Source organism: Procambarus clarkii, chromosome 36 (genome assembly GCF_040958095.1).
Source record: "Procambarus clarkii isolate CNS0578487 chromosome 36, FALCON_Pclarkii_2.0, whole genome shotgun sequence".
In the NCBI taxonomy this organism is placed as follows: Eukaryota; Metazoa; Arthropoda; class Malacostraca; order Decapoda; family Cambaridae; genus Procambarus; species Procambarus clarkii.
The window spans coordinates 30490802-30497224 of NC_091185.1; positions in this window are offsets into that span (position 1 = coordinate 30490802).

Here is a 6423-nt window from a genome sequence, read left to right on the forward strand (position 1 = left end):
ACACTAGGGGTTGAGTAAGGGAGTCCCTAACTACACTAGGGGTTGAGTAAGGATGTCCGTAACTACACTAGGGGTTGAGTAAGGGAGTCCCTAACTACACTAGGGGTTGAGTAAGGGTGTCCCTAACTACACTAGGGGTTGAGTAAGGGAGTCCCTAACTACACTAGGGGTTGAGTAAGGGTGTCCCTAACTACACTAGGGGTTGAGTAAGGGTGTCCCTAACTACACTAGGGGTTGAGTAAGGGAGTCCGTAACTACACTAGGGGTTGAGTAAGGGTGTCCCTAACTACACTAGGGGTTGAGTAAGGGTGTCCCTAACTACACTAGGGGTTGAGTAAGGGTGTCCCTAACTACACTAGGGGTTGAGTAAGGGAGTCCGTAACTACACTAGGGGTTGAGTAAGGGTGTCCCTAACTACACTAGGGGTTGAGTAAGGGTGTCCCTAACTACACTAGGGGTTGAGTAAGGGTGTCCCTAACTACACTAGGGGTTGAGTAAGGGAATCCGTAACTACACTAGGGGTTGAGTAAGGGTGTCCCTAACTACACTAGGGGTTGAGTAAGAGAGTCCGTAACTACACTAGGGGTTGAGTAAGGGTGTCCGTAACTACACTAGGGGTTGAGTAAGGGTGTCCCTAACTACACTAGGGGTTGAGTAAGGGAGTCCCTAACTACACTAGGGGTTGAGTAAGGGAGTCCCTAACTACACTAGGGGTTGAGTAAGGATGTCCGTAACTACACTAGGGGTTGAGTAAGGGAGTCCCTAACTACACTAGGGGTTGAGTAAGGGTGTCCCTAACTACACTAGGGGTTGAGTAAGGGAGTCCCTAACTACACTAGGGGTTGAGTAAGGGTGTCCCTAACTACACTAGGGGTTGAGTAAGGGTGTCCCTAACTACACTAGGGGTTGAGTAAGGGAGTCCGTAACTACACTAGGGGTTGAGTAAGGGTGTCCCTAACTACACTAGGGGTTGAGTAAGGGTGTCCCTAACTACACTAGGGGTTGAGTAAGGGTGTCCCTAACTACACTAGGGGTTGAGTAAGGGAGTCCGTAACTACACTAGGGGTTGAGTAAGGGTGTCCCTAACTACACTAGGGGTTGAGTAAGGGTGTCCCTAACTACACTAGGGGTTGAGTAAGGGTGTCCCTAACTACACTAGGGGTTGAGTAAGGGTGTCCCTAACTACACTAGGGGTTGAGTAAGGGTGTCCCTAACTACACTAGGGGTTGAGTAAGGGTGTCCCTAACTACACTAGGGGTTGAGTAAGGGAGTCCGTAACTACACTAGGGGTTGAGTAAGGGTGTCCCTAACTACACTAGGGGTTGAGTAAGGGAGTCCGTAACTACACTAGGGGTTGAGTAAGGGTGTCCCTAACTACACTAGGGGTTGAGTAAGGGTGTCCCTAACTACACTAGGGGTTGAGTAAGGGAGTCCCTAACTACACTAGGGGTTGAGTAAGGGTGTCCCTAACTACACTAGGGGTTGAGTAAGGGTGTCCCTAACTACACACACATGCAGGTCACAGTTGTATCTATAACAACTACATTAACCAAGTCATATGTACAATATCTAACTGGTTATTTGGTTATGCTCGCAGGGAGAGTGTTGTACAGGAGGAGGACAAGCACACACGGAGGTAAGGCTGCCTTGGTGGTGTACACTTGGGTGTGTTCTATGTATGTTAGTTATTATGGGACACACACACACATACACACACACACACACACACACACACACACACACACACACATACACACACACACACACACACACACACACACACACACACACACACACACACACACACACACACACACACACACACACACACACACACACACTGATATCGCAAGCAAGGCAAAGACTCAGCCTAAATTGCTGCATAGCCATATCAGGAGAAAAACAACAGTAAAGGAACAGGTTATGAAATTAAGGATAGGGGCAGCGCCCCTATCCTTAGACCTTAGAGCCTTATCCTTATAGCCCACCACCAGAGCCCACCACCATAGCCCTAGAGCCCACCACCAGAGCCCTAGAGCCCACCACCATAGCCCTAGAGCCCACCACCAGAGCCCTAGAGCCCACCACCATAGCCCTAGAGCCCACCACCATAGCCCTAGAGCCCACCACCAGAGCCCTACAACCAGAGCCCATCACTGAGAGCCCAGCACCAAGGTGAAGCAACTCCCACACACTATATATTATCACTAAGGTCAACTCGTGGCTTCGCCTTCAAGCCTTCAGAGAGAAGAAAGAATTTTCCCCCTGAGAGAGAGAGAGAGCGGGAAAACCTTCGGCAGCGGGAAGGGAAATTTCCGTGTCGGGAGGTAAAATTTCAAGAGGGCGGGAGGGGGAAATTTCCTTGCGTGGGGAGGGGAAATTTTCACGGGCGTCAGAGGAAATTCCCGTGCCTTAAAAGGTAAAGGTTGAAAGGGGCACTTCACTTGAAGTAATGTCAACCATAATGTCTCACAAGGTGGTGGCAGCGCGTGCTACAAAGACGTCCGCATCCTGGCGTTCCTTTTTCCCCCTTTGCTGCTGCTTCTTATTCCTCTTATTCCTCTTATTCCTCTTATTCCTCTTCCTTATTCTTCTCTTCTAGTTGTTGTTCTCCGTCTTCGTCTTCCTCTATAATTCACGAGTAATTAGAACATCTAACAGAGTTGACACTGCTCACACACACACACACACACACACACACACACACACACACACACACACACACACACACACACACACACACACAGATCACACTAACGTGATGCATCAAATGAACAAATCCACAAGGGCCGTGACGAGGATTCGAACCTGCGTCCGAGAGCATCCCAGACACTGTCTTAATCGACTGAGCTACGACAGGGTTAAAAACACTGATATTCATCAAGCAGGTCGTGTCAAAGATGTGCTTGATGATGATGAGTTTCAGCTCTATGTGTTTACTATTTGTGTCTGCTGAATCGAGGTATTTAGCTCTTGGACCCCGCCTTTCTAAACATCTATTTTTTTCTCTATTTTATCTACTACATATATTTCTCTCTATCGCGCGTGCACGCATCCCTAGGAAGCAGCCCGTAGCAGCTCTCTGATTCTCGTGTACCTATTTACTGCTAGTGAACAAGCGCATCAGGGTAAAAGAAACTCTGACCTTTTGTTTCCGCCGGGAATCGAACCCGGGTTATTAGGACTACGACCCCCAAGCGCTATCCACTCGGCCACGAGGCTCCGCGCGCGCGCGTGTGTGTGTGTGTGTGTGTGTGTGTGTGTGTGTGTGTGTGTGTGTGTGTGTGTGTGTGTGTGTGTGTGTGTGTGTGTGTGTGTACTCACCTAGTTGTGTTTGCGGGGGTTGAGCTCTGGCTCTTTGGTCCCGCCTCTCAACCGTCAATTAACAGGTGTACAGATTCCTGAGCCTATTGGGCTCTATCATATCTACACTACATTATTATAGTTCCAGCACCAGATTATTTATGATCTACACAATACATACCACATGCAGTGAGTCCGTCCACTTGAACTGAACGGATCAGAGAAGACCTCGCTTCGTGCGGGGTCGCCGTTTGATTCCCGATAGACCAAGCACTATTCCTTCGTTCCCTCCTCGTCCCCCCCCCCATGTAGTCTCTGTTACTATACCATCCAAACTGTGTGTGTGGTCAGTCCTGCTTAGCGGAGTCTCCCGGGAATGACCTCACATGGGCTGAGTCTCCCGGGAATGACCTCACATGGGCTGAGTCTCCCGGGAATGACCTCACATGGGCTGAGTCTCCCGGGAATGACCTCACATGGGCTGTTATGTAGGAAATTGGTGTTGTTATTGGCCGTTAAGCACGTGTTAGAGGGCAACACTTGCAGTATTGTGTTACTTTAATATTGTGTTAGTGTTTCAGAGCCTTTTATTTGTTGTGTCTCTGGGAGAGCTTGTGGGGGAGGGGGGTTGAGTCTTGTTTCCTCAGTACTCATCTTCCACACCAACACACACCACCACCAGCACACACCACCACCACACACCACCACCAACACACCACCAACACACACCACCACCAGCACACACCACCAACACACCACCAACACACACCACCACCAACACACACCACCACCACCTTACCATCCCATTACAAGATGCTCAACATTCCAAGTGGACATATTTAAGACACACACAATACCCTACAAACAATATTATACCATACTGACGGAGACTCCTTCCACCTCCTGTGACACCACCAGGAAGACTCCCACAGCAGAGGCACTCCCACAGCAGAGGCACTCCCACAGCAGAGGCACTCCCTCTGCAACACACCACCAACATCCCCAGCGAGGCAACATGCCCATGAGAGGCAGAAGATCACACAGCCTCGACGGTGACACAGCGACTCGCCCCCCTGCTCCCCGCCTCCCATCACACACCCTCAATCTGGAAGCAATTACAAGGATGGACGACGAGTCTGAAAGCCGACGGGATGGTCTCGCTTCCAATTTCCATAGCCTGGACTCCGAGGCTGTGACCAGCCTACGGCAGCTTTTAGCATTAGTAGGACTGACACATTCTGCATTTGGTCGTAATTGTTTAACTTATTACAATACTCTTCGTCTAGATGTATTTAATGGTCTTTTATATACGAGTCCAAGTATGTGTTTAATCTTTCGATCACTTAGACTGGTTGGTAAAGCGACGGCTCTGCTTTTTGCTGGGTCGTTGTTCAATCTCCGGTGCTCCAAGTGGTTGGGAACCGTTCCTTCATATCTTCTTGAGGTTATTTTGAGATGATTCTGGGGTTTAGTGTCCCCGCGGCCCGGTCCTCGACCAGACCTCCTTTCTTTGGCACAGTACTCTTCCTTACATCCACCTCCTAGTCCTTTTATCCCAGCTCCTAGTCTTTTTATCCCAGCTCCTAGTCCTTATATCCCAGTTCCTAGTCCTTTTATCCCAGCTCCTAGTCCTTATATCCCAGCTCCTAGTCCTCATATCCCAGCTCCTAGTCCTTATATCCCAGCTCCTAATCCTTATATCCCAGCTCCTAGTCCTCATATCCCAGCTCCTAGTCCTCATATCCCAGCCCCTAGTCCTTATATCCCAGCTCCTAGTCCTCATATCCCAGCTCCTAGTCCTCATATCCCAGCTCCTAGTCCTCATATCCCAGCTCCTAGTCCTTATATCCCAGCTCCTAGTCCTTATATCCCAGCTCCTAGTCCTCATATCCCAGCTCCTAGTCCTTATATCCCAGCTCCTAGTCCTTATATCCCAGCTCCTAGTCCTCATATCCCAGCTCCTAGTCCTTATATCCCAGCTCCTAGTCCTCATATCCCAGCTCCTACTCCTCATATCCCAGCTCCTAGTCCTTATATCCCAGCTCCTACTCCTTATATCCCAGCTCCTAGTCCTCATATCCCAGCACCTAGTCCTTTTATCCCAGCTCCTAGTCCTTTTATCCCAGCTCCTAGTCCTTTTATCCCAGCTCCTAGTCCTTTTATCCCAGTTCCTAGTCCTCATATCCCAGCTCCTAGTCCTCATATCCCAGCTCCTAGTCCTTATATCCCAGTTCCTAGTCCTTATATCCCAGCTCCTAGTCCTTATATCCCAGCTCCTAGTCCTCATATCCCAGCTCCTAGTCCTTATATCCCAGTTCCTAGTCCTTATATCCCAGCTCCTAGTCCTTATATCCCAGCTCCTAGTCCTCATATCCCAGCTTCTTGTCCTTAGAAGGTAGAATACCTTCATATTCTACAGAAGGTACAAATACTCAACATTCCTTGATTCGAAAAATACATTTGATTTTCTTAACATGAAGTAATCCTGTATGAGCTACAATTGCTATAGGCGGTCGCTTGTTACAATGGACACGATGTCATCTTACCAAACAGGAAGTCCTCTGCACTGTTTCAAGGCTACAAAAGTGAAACTAAATTATTGCAACTAGACACTCCACAAGGAGGCGCATTGAGTCCCTTGTTGATCAGTTTAGTGTATCTACTTCCGTAGATCTAATGCGAGTATTAGAATGAACCATTTGCCTCGTGGAATGTCGACAATTATAACCAATTTTCGTCATGCAACAGCGGGGGGAGGAAGCGTATTGAGCAATTGTGTGGGATGGTTGTGATGCGTATAACAACTACTGATCAATAGACGATTTTCCGTAGGTTTGATTTACGCTAGTGCGGGGGATGACAATCTCCCGCATTACTGGAAAGCAAGTGTTGATTACGGTGTCTCTCTCTCTCTCTCTCTCTCTCTCTCTCTCTCTCTCTCTCTCTCTCTCTCTCTCTCTCTCTCTCTCTCTCTCTCTCTCTCTCTCTCTCTCTCTCTATCTTTCTCTCTCTCTCTCTCTCTCTGTCTCTGTCTCTCTCTCTCTCTCTCTCTCTCTCTCTCTCTCTCTCTCTCTCTCTCTCTCTCTCTCTCTCTCTCTCTCTCTCTCTCTCTCTCTCTCT